The sequence below is a fragment of the Cherax quadricarinatus genome, chromosome 69 (assembly GCF_038502225.1).
Source record: "Cherax quadricarinatus isolate ZL_2023a chromosome 69, ASM3850222v1, whole genome shotgun sequence".
Lineage (NCBI taxonomy): Eukaryota > Metazoa > Arthropoda > Malacostraca > Decapoda > Parastacidae > Cherax > Cherax quadricarinatus.
Genome location: NC_091360.1, coordinates 3,605,109 through 3,620,976, shown reverse-complemented (window position 1 = coordinate 3,620,976; position 15,868 = coordinate 3,605,109).

Sequence of the window (15,868 nt, the reverse complement as noted above, 5' to 3'; positions counted from 1 at the left end):
TATTTTTGTTATGCATTAACACCCATTGCTCCAACAATTTCGGGATAATGGGATTCTATTCTACCTTTGAAATTCTGATACTTGGCCCTCAAAAAGCACTATATATATCCTGGGTATATGTAATCGTATACTCATGAATATATATACATGATATATTCGTTACTATTCTGTACTCAATAAATTAAAGATTTTGAAATGTTTTATTAAAATATAAAGAATTTATTGAAAAAGATGATTTCCTGAAACAAAAATTTTTTTGAAAGAATGAGGATTTACTGAAATAAAGAGAACTTGCTGAAATATGGAGAATGTATTGAAACACGAATTCCTGAAATAAGGATTTTTGAAACAAATAGGATTTATTGAAATAAGATTTGTTGAAATAGGATTTCTTGAAATAAATACGGTTTCTTGATACAGGATTTCTTGAAATAAATAGGATTTCTTGGCATTAATAAGATTTCATGTAATAAAGATTTATTGAAATAAAGGGGATTTAGTCAAGATTACAGCTACTGCAATAACAGTAATTTGTTCTAATGTAATTCACTATTACATTAGTGCTGGGAGAGAAATTAATAACATTGTCATACAAGTGAGATGAAGGTAACTGCTGCTGCACCACCAGTGGTGGTGACTCTTGCTGCACCACCAGTGGTGGTGACTCTTGCTGCACCACCAGTGGTGGTGACTCTTGCTGCACCACCAGTGGTGGTGACTCTTGCTGCACCACCAGTGGCGGTGACTCTTGCTGCACCACCAGTGGTGGTGACTCCTGCTGCACCACCAGTGGTGGTGACTTGCTGCACCACCAGTGGTGGTGACTCTTGCTGCACCACCAGTGGTGGTGACTCTTGCTGCACCACCAGTGGTGGTGACTCTTGCTGCACCACCAGTGGTGGTGACTCTTGCTGCACCACCAGTGGTGGTGACTCTTGCTGCACCACAAGTGGTGGTGACTCTTGCTGCACCACCAGTGGTGGTGACTCTTGCTGCACCACCAGTGGTGGTGACTCTTGCTGCACCACCAGTGGTGGTGACTTGCTGCACCACCAGTGGTGGTGACTCTTGCTGCACCACCAGTGGTGGTGACTCTTGCTGCACCACCAGTGGTGGTGACTCTTGCTGCACCACCAGTGGTGGTGACTCTTGCTGCACCACCAGTGGTGGTGACTCTTGCTGCACCACCAGTGGTGGTGACTCTTGCTGCACCACCAGTGGTGGTGACTCTTGCTGCACCACCAGTGGTGGTGACTCTTGCTGCACCACCAGTGGTGGTGACTCTTGCTGCACCACCAGTGGTGGTGACTCTTGCTGCACCACCAGTGGTGGTGACTCTTGCTGCACCACCAGTGGCGGTGACTCTTGCTGCACCACCAGTGGTGGTGACTCTTGCTGCACCACCAGTGGCGGTGACTCTTGCTGCACCACCAGTGGTGGTGACTCTTGCTGCACCACCAGTGGTGGTGACTCTTGCTGCACCACCAGTGGTGGTGACTCTTGCTGCACCACCAGTGGTGGTGACTCTTGCTGCACCACCAGTGGTGGTGACTCTTGCTGCACCACCAGTGGTAGTGACTCTTGCTGCACCACCAGTGGTGGTGACTCTTGCTGCACCACCAGTGGTGGTGACTCATGCTGCACCACCAGTGGTGGTGACTCTTGCTGCACCACCAGTGGTGGTGACTCTTGCTGCACCACCAGTGGTGGTGACTCTTGCTGCACCACCAGTGGTGGTGACTCTTGCTGCACCACCAGTGGTGGTGACTCTTGCTGCACCACCAGTGGTGGTGACTCTTGCTGCACCACCAGTGGTGGTGACTCTTGCTGCACCACCAGTGGTGGTGACTCTTGCTGCACCACCAGTGGTGGTGACTCTTGCTGCACCACCAGTGGTGGTGACTCTTGCTGCACCACCAGTGGTGGTGACTCTTGCTGCACCACCAGTGGTGGTGACTCATGCTGCACCACCAGTGGTGGTGACTCTTGCTGCACCACCAGTGGTGGTGACTCTTGCTGCACCACCAGTGGTGGTGACTCATGCTGCACCACCAGTGGTGGTGACTCTTGCTGCACCACCAGTGGTGGTGACTCTTGCTGCACCACCAGTGGTGGTGACTCATGCTGCACCACCAGTGGTGGTGACTCTTGCTGCACCACCAGTGGTGGTGACTCTTGCTGCACCACCAGTGGTGGTGACTCATGCTGCACCACCAGTGGTGGTGACTCTTGCTGCACCACCAGTGGTGGTGACTCTTGCTGCACCACCAGTGGTGGTGACTCATGCTGCACCACCAGTGGTGGTGACTCATGCTGCACCACCAGTGGTGGTGACTCTTGCTGCACCACCAGTGGTGGTGACTCTTGCTGCACCACCAGTGGTGGTGACTCTTGCTGCACCACCAGTGGCGGTGACTCTTGCTGCATCACCAGTGGCGGTGACTCTTGCTGCACCACCAGTGGTGGTGACTTGCTGTACCACCAGTGGTGGTGACTCTTGCTGCACCACCAGTGGCGGTGACTCTTGCCGCACCACCAGTGGCGGTGACTCTTGCCGCACCACCAGTGGCGGTTACTCTTGCTGCACCACCAGTGGCGGTGATTCTTGCTGCGCCACCAGTGGTGCTCGTCGTGACTCTTGCTGCGCCACCAGTGGTGTTGACTCTTACTGCGCCACCAGTGGTGGTGACTCTTACTGCGCCACCAGTGGTGACTCTTGCTGCACCACAAGTGGTGGTGACTCTTCCTGAACCACCAGTGGCAGTGACTCTTGCTGCACCACCAGTTGTGGTGACTCTTGCTGCACCATCAGCGGTGGTGACTTGTGCTGCACCACCTGTGGTGGTGACTCTTGCTGCACCACCAGCGGTGGTGACTCTTGCTGCACCACCAGCAGTGGTGACTTGCAGCACCACCAGTGATGGTGATTCTTGCTGCGCTACCACCAGTGGTGGTGATTCTTGCTGCGCCACCACCAATGGTGGTGATTCTTGCTGCGCCACCACCAGTGGTGGTGACTCTTGCTGCACCACCAGTGGTGGTGACTCTTGCTGCACCACCAGTGGTGGTGACCTTTGCTGCACCACAAGTGGGGGTGACTCTTGCTGCACCACCAGCGGTGGTGCCTTGCCGCACCACCAGTGGTGCCTTGCCGCACCACCAGTGGTGGTGATTCTTGCTGCGCCACCACCAATGGTGGTGATTCTTGCTGCGCCACCATCAGTGGTGGTGATTCTTGCTGCGCCACCACCAGTGGTGGTGATTCTTGCTGCGCCACCACCAGTGGTGGTGACTCATGCTGCACCACCAGTGGCGGTGACTCTTGCTGCACCACCAGTGGCGGTGACTCTTGCTGCACCACCAGTGGCGGTGACTATTGCTGCACCACCAGTGGCGGTGACTCTTGCTGCACCACCAGTGGCGGTGACTCTTTCCGCACCACCAGTGGCGGTGACTCTTGCTGCGCCACCAGTGGTGCTGGTCGTGACTTGCTGCACCACCAGTGACGATGACTCTTTCCGCACCACCAGTGGCGGTGACTCTTGCTGCACCACCAGTGGCGGTGACTCTTGCTGCGCCACCATTGGTGGTGACTCTTGCTGCACCACCAGAGGTAGTGACTTGCTGCACCACCAGTGGTGGTGACTTGCTGCACCACCAGTGTCGGTGACTTGCTGTACCGCTAGCGGTGATGACTCTTGCTGCACCACCAATGGTGGTGACTCTTGCTGCACCTCCAGTGGTGGTGACTCTTGCTGCACCACCAGTGGCGGTGACTCTTGCTGCACAACCAGTGGCGGTGACTCTTGCTGCACAACCAGTGGCGGTGACTCTTGCTGCACCACCAGTGGTGGAGCCTCTTGCTGTACCACCAGTGGTGGTGACTCTTGCTGCACCACAATTGGCGGTGACTCTTGTTCCGCCATCAGTGGTGCTGGTCGTGACTCTTGCTGCGCCACCAGTGGTGGTGACTCTTGCTGCGCCACCAGTGGTGGTGACTCTTGCTGCGCCACCAGTGGTGACTCTTACTGCACCACAAGTGGTGGTGACTTCCTGCACCACCAGTGGCGGTGACTGTTGCTGCACCACCAGCGGTGGTGACTTTTGCTGCACCACCAGCGGTGGTGACTCTTTCTGTACCACCAGTGGTGGTGACTCTTGCTACACCACCAGTGGTGGTGACTCTTGCTGCACCACCAGTGGTGGTGACTCTTGGTGCACCACCAGTGGTGGTGACTCTTGCTGCACCACCAGTGGTGGTGACTCTTGCTGCACCACCAGTGGCGGTGATTTTTGCCGCGGCACTACCAGTGGTGGTGATTCTTGCTGCGCCACCACCAATGGTGGTGATTGTTGCTGAGCCTCCACCAATGGTGGTGACTCTTGCTGCGCCTCCTCCAGTGGTGGTGATTCTTGCTGCGCCACCACCAGTGGTGGTGACTCTTGCTGCACCACCAGTGGTGGTGACTCTTGCTGCACCACCAGTGGTGGTGACTCTTGCTGCACCACCAGTGGTGGTGACTCTTGCTGCACCACCAGTGGTGGTGACTCTTGCTGCCCCACCAGTGGTGGTGACTCTTGCTGCACCACCAGTGGGGGTGACTCTTGCTGTGCCACCAGTGGGGTTGACTCTTGCTGCGCCACCAGTTGTGCTGGTCGTGACTCTTGCTGCACCACCAGTGGTGGTGACTCTTGCTGCACCACCAGTGGCGGTGACTCTTGCTGCACCGCCAGTGGCGGTGACTATTGCTGCACCACCAGTGGCGGGGACTCTTGCTGCACCACCAGTGGGGGTGACTCTTGCTGCACCACAAGTGGTGGTGACTCTTACTGTATCACCAGTGGTGGTGACTTGCTGCACCACCAGTGGCGGTGACTCTTGCCGCACCACCAGTGCCGGTGACTCTCGCTGCACCACCATTGACGGTGACTATTGCTGCGCCACCAGTGGTGCTGGTCGTGACTCTTGCTGCACCACCAGTGGTGGTGACTCTTGCTGCGCCACCAGTGGCGGTGACTCTTGCTGCGCCACCAGTGGCGGTGACTCGTGCTGCACCACCAGTGGTGGTGACTCTTGCTGTACCACCAGTGGTGGTGACTTGCTGCACCACCAGTGGTGGTGACTCTTGCTGCACCACCACTGGTGATGACTCTTGCTGCACCACCAGTGGTGGTGACTCTTGCTGCACCACCAGTGGTGGTGACTTACTGCACCACCAGTGGTGTTGACTTGCTGCACCACCAGTGGCGGTGACTTACTGCATCGCCAGCGCTGGTGACTCTTGCTGCACCACCAATGGTGGTGACTCTTGCTGCACCACCAGTGGTGGTGACTCTTGCTGCACCACCAGTGGCGGTGACTCTTGCTGCACCACCAGTGGCGGTGACTCTTGCTGCACCACCAGTGGCGGTGACTCTTGCTGCACCACCAGTGGCGGTGACTCTTGCTGCACCACCAGTGACGGTGACTCTTGCTGCTCCACCAGTGGTGGTGACTCTTGCCGCACCACTAATGGCGGTGACTCTTGCTGCACCACCAGTGGCGGTGACTCTTGCTGCAACACCAGTGGTGCTGGTCGTGACTCTTGCTGCACCACCAGTGGTGGTGACTCTTGCTGCAACACCAGTGGGGGTGACTCTTGCTGCACCACGAGTGGGGGTGACTATTGCTGCTCCACCAGTGGCGGTGACTCTTGCTGCACCACCAGTGGTGACTCTTACTGCACCACAAGTGGTGGTGACTCTTCCTGCACCACCATTGGCGGTGACTCTTGCTGCACCACCAGTTGTGGTGACTCTTGCTGCACCACCAGCGGTGGTGACTTTTGCTGCACCACCAGCGGTGGTGACTCTTGCTGCACCACCAGCGGTGGTGACTTTTGCTGCACCACCAGTGGTGGTGACTTGCTATACCACCAGTGTTGGTGACTTGCTGCACCACCAGTGGCAGTGACTCTTGCTGCACCACCAGTGGGGGTGACTCTTGCTGTGCCACCAATGGGGTTGACTCTTGCTGCGCCACCAGTGGTGCTGGTCGTGACTCTTGCTGCACCTCCAGTGGTGGTGACACTTGGTGCGCCACCAGTGGTGGTTGACTCTTGCTGCACCACCAGTGGTGGTGACTCTTGCTGCACCACCAGTGGTGGAAACTCTTGCTGCACCACCAGTGGTGGTTACTCTTGCTGCACCACCAGTGGGGGTGACTCTTGCTGTGTCACCAGTGGGGGTGACTCTTGCTGTGCCACCAGTGGTGCTGGTCGTGACTCTTGCTGCACCACCAGTGGTGGTGACTCTTGCTGCGCCACCAGTGGTGGTGACTCTTGCTGCACCACCAGTGGTGGTGACTTGCTACACCACCAATGGTGGTGACTCTTGCTGCTCCACCACCAGTTGTGGTGATTCTTGCTGCGCCACCACCAATGGTGGTCGTTCTTGTGCGCCACCACCAATGGTGGTCGTTCTTGCTGCGCCACCACCAGTGGTGGTGACTCTTGCTGCACCACCACCAGTGGTGGTGACTCTTGCTGCACCACCACCAGTGGTGGTGACTCTTGTTGCACCTCCAGTGGTGGTGACTCTTGCTGCACCACCAGTGGCGGTGACTCTTGCTGCACCACCAGTGGCGGTGACTCTTGCTGCACCACCAGTGGCGGTGGCTCTTGCTGCACCACCAGTGGTGGTGACTCTTGCTGCACCACCAGTAGCGGTGACTCTTGCTGCACCACCAGTGGCGGTGGCTCTTGCTGCACCACCAGTGGTGGTGACTCTTGCTGCACCACCAGTAGCGGTGACTCTTGCCGCGCCACCACCAGTGGTGGTGATTCTTGCTGCGCCTCCAGTGGTGGTGACTCTTGCTGCGCCACCAGTGGTTGACTCTTGCTGCACCACCAGTGGCGGTGACTCTTGCTGCGCCACCTGTGGTGGTGACTCTTGCTGCGCCACCTGTGGTGGTGACTCTTGCTGCACCACCAGTGGGGGTGACTCTTGCTGCGCCACCAGTGGGGATGACTCTTGCTGCGCCACCAGTGGTGCTGGTCGTGACTCTTGCTGCACCACCAGTGGTGGTGACTCTTGCTGCACCACCAGTGGCGGTGACTCTTGCTGCACCACCAGTGGTGGTGACTCTTGCTGCACCACCAGTGGCGGCGACTCTTGCTGCACCACCAGTGGCGGTGACTCTTGCTGCACCACCAGTGGTGGTGACTCTTGCTGCACCACCAGTGGTGGTGACTCTTGCTGCACCACCAGTGGCGGTGACTCTTGCTGCACCACCAGTGGCGGTGACTCTTGCTGCGCCACCAGTTGTGGTCATGACTCTTGCTGCGCCACCAGTGGTGGTGACTCTTGCTGCACCACAAGTGGTGGTGACTCTTGCTGCGCCACCAGTTGTGGTCATGACTCTTGCTGCGCCACCAGTGGTGGTGACTCTTGCTGCACCACCAGTGGTGGTGACACTTGCTGCACCACCAGTGGTGGTGACTCTTGCTGCACCACCAGTGGCGGTGACTCTTGCTGCGCCACCAGTGGTGCTGGTCTTGACTCTTGCTGCACCACCAGTGGTGGTGACTCTTGCTGCACCTCCAGTGGTGATGACTCTTGCTGCACCACCAGTAGTGGTGACTCTTGCTGCACCACCAGTGGTGATGACTCTTGCTGCACCACCAGCGGTGGTGATTCTTGCTGCACCACCAGTGGTGGTGACTCTTGCTGCACCACCACTGGCGGTGACTCTTGCTGCACCACCACTGGCGGTGACTCTTGCTGCACCACCACTGGCGGTGACTCTTGCCGCACCACCAGTGGCGGTGACTCATGCTGAACCACCAGTTGTGGTGATTCTTGCTGCGCCACCAGTGGTGCTGGTCGCGACTCTTGCTGCGCCACCAGCGGTGGTGAATCTTGCTGCACCACCAGCGGTGGTGACTCTTGCTGCACCACGAACGGTGGTGACTCTTTCCGCACCACTAGCGGTGGTGAATTGCTGCACCACCAGCGTTGGTGGCTCTTGCCGCACCACCAGTGGTAGTGATTCTTGCTGCGCCACCACCAGTTGTGGTGATTCTTGCTGCGCCACCACCAATGGTGGTGGTTCTTGCTGCGCCACCACCAATGGTGGTGGTTCTTGCTGCGCCACCACCAATGGTGGTGGTTCTTGCTGCGCCACAACCAGTGGTGGTGGTTCTTGGTGCGCCACCACCAGTGGTGGTGACTCTTGCTGCACCACCAGTGGTGGTGACTCTTGCTGCACCAGCAGTGGCGGTGACTCTTGCTGCGCCACCAGTGGGGGTGACTCTTGCTGCGCCACCAGTGGTGCTGGTCGTGTCTCTTGATGCACCACCAGTGATGGTGACTCTATCAACCACACAGGCCATTTCCCACCAAGGCAGAATTACCCAAAGAAATTCACCTTCTCCCATCCAAATTAAAAATATCTTAGAGTTTATCTTACATTGTTAACATTAAGTAACATAATGTAAAGATACTAAAGTTGAGATTGTGAGTTAAAGAGAAAGAGTGGGAGTAAAAGAAATAGAAAGAAAACATGGTAGTGAAAGAAACAGAGAACCAGGACATGTGAAAAAGCAGAGAGGAAGAGGGTGAGTGGGAAAAATAAAAAGGAAAAGTGAGGGAAAGATATGGAGAGTGAAAGAAACAGAAAGAAAGAATGTAAGTGAAAAAATGGGAAAATGTGAGTGAAAACGAGAAAGAAACAAGTGAGAGCCACAAACACAAGAACATTAATAAAACTTAATGAAAACACATGTCCGAGAAACGGAAGCCAATGTGAAGGAGAGACGAAAAACACCAAGAGAATGTGAATGAGAGAGAGAGAGAGGGAGAGAGAGAGAGAGAGAGAGGTAAATAATGGGAATAAACCATACCCCCGGCCGGGATTGAACCCGCGGTCATAGAGTCTCAAAACTCCAGCCCGTCGCGTTAGCCACTAGACCAGCTAGCCACAATAAGATTCATCCAACTAGGTATATTTCTACACCATAGGAAGGTTAGCACAGGCACCTCTGTGACCACAAATGCAAGTTTTTACAGACGAATTTCCAGCTAGCGTGGCCGTGACGAACTCTAGCTCAAGTCATGACGGCAGTGAAGGGACTTGAGCTAGAGTTCGTCACGGCCACGCTAGCTGGAGATTCGTCTGTAAAAACTTGCCTTTGTGGTCACAGAGGTGCCTGTGCTAACCTTCCTATGGTGTAGAAATATACCTAGTTGGATGAATCTTATTGTGGCTAGCTGGTCTAGTGGCTAACGCGACGGGCTGGAGTTTTGAGACTCTATGACCGCGGGTTCAATCCCGGCCGGGGGTATGGTTTGTTTGCAATCGTGTCATTACGATTTCTTGAGTAATGGGAATAAAGGACACAATAAAAGGATAACAGCAGCTCAGAGAGCGACCATGGAAGACCACAGTCCTCGCTGACTACATCAGTGAGGAGTCTTTTCCTTGTGGACGGAAAGCAAGCATATGAGGGCCTTTTATTGAGTTTCCGCCTTGTGTGGTCCGCTCTGCCTTTTATAACACACACACAAAGATATGCCAAACACAGCATATAACGAAATTTTACAATATGCACATATCAAGCATTGTATACTTACAAAATAAAGCATTTTGAAGCATAATGTAATTAAAAACAAAGGTAATTATTTTTCAGTGTAATTGCACATACCCAAAAAATATGTACTGTATAAAACATTGCAATTATGTTTTTTTGTTGTTTATAATAAACACGAACTAATTTAGAATTATTTAAAATTCGCACATTCTCTCTACTTATTATTTTGGATTAAAAATGGCTTTCACTGTATATGTCCAATAATAAAGGCTTATAATTTAATCAAGTAAATATATTGAATAATAAAAATTTTAATTATATATGTAATTATATGTAGCATTTATCTAAAAAAATTTATGACGGGATACATACATTGAGAGGTGAATGTCTCTGTGTATATACGCTGGGATTAACTTTAATCTCATGTTAGGTAATAAAATATTCCTGAACAGGTGACATTTTGTGTTAATCTTTAATCTTAGTGTAGTCGATGAGGTTTAAACCTTATTAGCTAACCATCCTTGTTTAAAACACTGATATATATACACCAAGTGGTGTATGTGTCTAGGTGTATATTCACTGAGAATTTATTTTTATCACTAATTCAGTGATAGAATTATTCTAGATTGATGTTGAACGCTTTAAACAAAGCTTGGACGTTCATTTAGCCGATAGAATGTAAACTCAACGAATCACAATCGATTCTCCAGTAGTCACACCCCAGCCATCTGACTGGGTAAGACACTAATCAGAGTTTTTCCGTTAACATAGCAACACACGAATGCACATTTCGTTCTCTGTGTTATTGTGTCGTTTGGAGCTGGACCTAATGTCTACACTATTTCTGTATTGACATCTAAACTTAGGTTATGGCTGTCGTCTAGTGCTGAACTTTGTTTGCCAGGTCGTCCTCTGCAAAATTCATGTCATGCTTGGATTTATTCCTATTTATTGCCATTGTTGGCTTTGCTTCTGGGCACAAAGGTAGCCATTCTATCTTTCTGAGAATCCAGAAAACATCGCCACACACAAAGACAAAACTACATTGAAAGCCAGAGGAAGCCCTCGGTCAGGTGATCTAAAGCTCCAGCTGCGGGTCATCATATGACTAAGACCCGCGTCAGGAAACACTTGTCTTATTTCCTGACAAATCTTTCCTAGCCTAACCCACACTATTATGTTTTTCCTGATTTAGTCTCTCAGTACAGGTAATGACTGACTGTGTGCACTTAGGTCAGGCTCTAATAAGTCACAAATTCATGTTTATGCCACACTTAAAATTTCGTGGAATATATATTTGTATCTTTATGTCAATTATAAGTTGGTTATACATAACAGGTTAAAAGAATTGTGATCAAATGATCAGATGTTAATTCTAATATTTTATATATCGGAACAATTGCTTCTTCTACAGACTAAATATTTTGTACAGGATATCTCTAGTAAAGACAGGTGGCCATTACACTTCTTGCTTTAAAAGTGCTCTAGACTGTTGAATATACCTAAAGGGTTTCTCTCATTGTATATGTTTTCATATCGTATCTTTGAGTGAATATACACTCAGAGATACGCGTGAAATGAGCGTGTATTTACTTGATGCGTGTGTATCTAAAAGCAAATGTAGACTCTGAAATAGCATCTGGGAGTAAATAAGCTCACAAAAGAGCATCAAGCTTTGTATAAATATATAAATAGTGCAGAGGTCTGACGGAAGTCAAAAGCGTCCTGATGGAGCCACTATGCTACCTTGGAAGGATGGAAAGCAGATTGCCTGGGACTACACCTGTGCCGCCATATTGGCAGACACCTACTTGCCATACTCTGTAGTGGAAGGGGGTGGAGCTGCCAGCCACAGGGAGATCCAGAAGATCCGCAAATATGAAGACCTTCCCCCTTGCTATAACTTCATCCCAATAGGGTCGGAGACCCTTGGAGCACTTGGGCAAGTGTGCTCTAAAGTTCCTAATAGAACTGGGTGAAAAGCTCATCATAGAAACCAAGGACCACAGGGCGACCAGCTTCCTCTTTCAGAGACTCAGTGTTGCGATCCAGAGAGGAAATGCCTGCAGCATTCTCGGCACGCGGCCCACCGCAGGGGAGCTGGACGAAGTATTCGAGATGTAGCTCTGAGTTACCTATGTTGTTTTACTTTCCATTGTATTTTTGTGAATGTTTTGTCAATGTAGTTTGTCTTTAAATAAAATATATATAAAATATAGGGGGTGGTAGGAGAAAATTCTCAAACAGCTTCAGGGAGAACCTTGAGTTTTCTCTGAAGCAAGTTTATTCTTTTCTCTGAGGATGATTGTCCCTATAACAGTTCTAGAGGTGGTACCTCCCTATATTATATATATATATATATATATATATATATGTATATATATATATATATATATATATATATATATATATATATATATATATATATATAATATATATATATATATATATAATGTCGTGCCGAATAGGCAGAACTTGCGATCTTGGCTTAAATAGCAACGTTCATCTTGCCATATAGGACAAGTGAAAATTTGTGTATGCAATAATTTCGCCAAAATCATTCTGAACCTAACGAAAAAAATATATTTCACTCTGTTTAGTATTAAATTATTGTAAACAAATCTAAAATATATTTAGTTGGGTTAGGCTAAAATAAATTGTTCTTGTTATAATAAGGTTAGGTAAGTTTTCTAAGATTCTTTTGGTGTAAAATTAAAAATGTTTACATTAACATTAATGAAAAAAATATATATTTGAACGTATAAGAGAAAATTTTAGAAAGGACTTAATTTTAAATGACTTCTTGCTAATTGACCAGTTTTACATATTCGGCACGACATTATATATATATATATATATATATATATATATATATATATATATATATATATATATATATATATATATATATATATATATATATAGGGAGGTACCACCTCTAGAACTGGACTGAGGACCCTTACCCTCAGAGAAGACAATACACGTACCTCAGGGAAGGTTCTCCCCGATATATATATATATATATATATATATATATATATATATATATATATATATATATATATATATATATATATATTCATTGAACTACATATCTGTTTATACACGTAGATGTTTGTGTCTCTCAGCGTATTATACATAGACAACTTGCTTCGATCCTTAATTAGGGATTAAATTATACTTAGCATTAATTTATAAGTAGATCGTGGCCTAAATGGCTTTAGAGTGCGCAGAATTTCTACTTATCTATTCCTTCTCTCTTAATTAATGGCTAATATACCATTGATGTTAGCAACAAAGAACATTTGACGTACCGTAGACAATCAGATGAAGTCGGTGGGTTTGAGTGGGCGAATTGAGGAAGTCAACTCTACAGCTGAAGCTACCTGCATCCTCCCTAGTGACCTGACTCAACTCCAGGTACCCGGGGAAGACTGGCATCCCGCTACTGGGCTCAGCTCCGGGGCTCCCACGTAGGTAATTCTCCTTTGCCAGCAACACGAACCTTCAGTACGAAGAAAACGTTTGATAATAATAATAATAATAATAATAATAATAATAATAATAATAATGTGAGTGTCAGTGTTAGAGGTACTCGCTTTATGTGATACTTTTTTTTATTTCCTCGGAAAAATTTCGTGGTTCGAACGATTCACAACTAACTCAAAACATTGAAATGATGACAAGACGACGTTTTAGTCCCTCCGCTTGCGAATTTATGGCTTTACAAAACGGATCGAAACATTGCCTAGTTCCCTATACAAAACATAGATTGTGAAATGCACCTTGGTGTCTGTGATGATGTTACAGGATTTTTACTAATTTTGAAAATGTTACTCATTCTAACATACTTTTTTAAACAACTAAAATCGTGTCATGCAGAGTAAAGGGAACTGGAGCAAAATGCCGTCTACATTATAAGTTTCCCCTGGTTTATAAACCAATCTTAAGTTTCCCCTGGTTTATAAACCAACCTTCACGACAAGTCTTACAAACCAGCAATTATTTTCGTATCTTGTCGTGACGCGCGTCTAGGGATTGTATACCATTGGAAATTTTTTTTTTTTTTTGGTAATACGACTGAGATATTTTACTGGCTTATCATGCCATGCCGTTTAAAAGTAAATACAGTATTCTGATGTTACTCAGATAACAAGCATATAGGAGAGAGAAGGTGATGACGATGTTTCGGTCCGACTTGGGCCATTAACAAGTGACACGAACACAAGAAGGTGAGGGAGTCTATATATATATGTAGTAGAGGGAGACAGAGATGGCACAAAGAGAGGAAGAAGGAAGAGGAGATGTAGTGGTAGAGGTAATAGTGGTAGTGTAAGCAGTAGTAATAGAAGTAGTAGTGGTAGTAGTAGTATTAGAAGTAGTAGTGGTAGTAGTAGTAGTAGTATTAGAAGTAGTAGTAGTAATACCATTAGAAATTGTAATAGTAGCATTAGAAGTAGCAGCAGTAGAAGTAATAATAGTAGTAGACGTAGTAGTAGCAGTAGAAGTAGTAGTAGTAGACGTAGTAGTAGTAGTAGACATAGTAGCAGTAGTAGACGTAGTAGTAGTAGTAGACATAGCAGTAGTAGTTCATTTGATGCTGGTACTACACTTACTTTGATCGTGGTCCCAGAACGTCGTCGTGGACTCGACCTGCACCAGCAGACAAGTTGCCGCTCCTGGCGTCGTAACTGCGGATATAAACAACACGAATACAGGAAATACTTCGCAGTGGTACGATTATCATGTAGATAAAATAATGAAAAAAAAAACAGGAGGAAGAAGAGAGAGTGAAAAAAAAAACGGATAGCGTATAGAAAAGACCATGTGTTACGACGTTATGTATGTAACTATGGAAACGAATGAACGTATGCATAGGTTTGGCCCCAGTGGGGCGAAAAGTTTCTTAATAAAATGTCCTAATAATATCACAGTCGTAAATTGTTCGAGCCACAGCACTGCCAGCTGGCCCAGTGGCTAACGCGTCAGTCTGGAGTTTCATGACTCTTTGATCGCGGGTTCTATCCCCGCCCGTTGTATGGTTTGTTTGCAATCGTGTCATTACGATTTCATGAGTCACAGCACTGTGAGTTCGTTTCGTCACAAGAGGGAACAATATGTGTGAAGTTGCACATTCCAGGTCTATGGAAAAGGCTAAGACACTATGCTCCAAATTCGATTAGTTAGCTAACATATCAGTGAATCTAATACACTGAATTAAAGATTACCTGACCAGTTGTAGGTAGAGAGTCAGGACTTTATTAACTACAGTGAGACGCCTGGCTAATAATTACCATGAAACTCGTAAAGAATCCATTTCGCCAGGTCAGTTCTTAAGTTAAAGAACAAAAGATACGAAGCCTGACTATAATAATTAAATCCTACCATACAGGAAAAAGTTTAAGGTGATATGGCCATGGCATACAAAATACTCGGAGGTACTGACGTGCTGGATAAAATTAAAGATATGTAATAGGACTGGGACCAGAGAGTGTAAATTTAATGTAAATGCACGCACACGCACGCACGCACGCGCGCACACACACACACACACTCACACACACACACACACACACACACACACACACACACACACACACACACACACAGTAGAGCTACAAGTGGAGGGAGAAGCAGGAAGGCCAGGACGAATGAAGCCAAACTACAAGAAAGGGGACTACACAGGAATGAGGAACTACCTGAACGGGGTTCAGTGGGACAGAGAACTGGCAGGGAAGCCAGTTAATGAGATGATGGAATATGTAGCAACAAAATGCAAGGAGTCTGAGGAGAGGTTTGTACCCAAGGGTAACAGGATTAATGAAAAAGCCAGGATGAGCCCATGGTTTACCCAAAGGTGCAGGGAGGCAAAAACCAAGTGTGCTAGAGAATGGAAGAAATATAGAAGGCAAAGGACCCAGGAGAATAAGGAAAACAGTCGTAGAGCCAGAAACGAATATGCACAGATAAGAAGGGAGGCCCAAAGACAATATGAAAATGACATAGCAGCGAAAGCCAAATCTGACCCGAAACTGTTGTACAGCCACATCAGGAGGAAAACAACAGTCAAGGACCAGGTAATCAGGCTAAGGAAGGAAGGAGGAAAGACAACAAGAAATGACCGTGAAGTATGTGAAGAACTCAACAAGAGATTCAAAGAAGTGTTCACAGAGGAGACAGAAGGGGCTCCAGAAAGACGGAGAGGTGGGGCACACCACCAAGTGCTGGACACAGCGCACACAACCGAGGAAGAAGTGAAGAGGCTTCTGAGTGAGCTAGATACCTCAAAGGCAATGGGG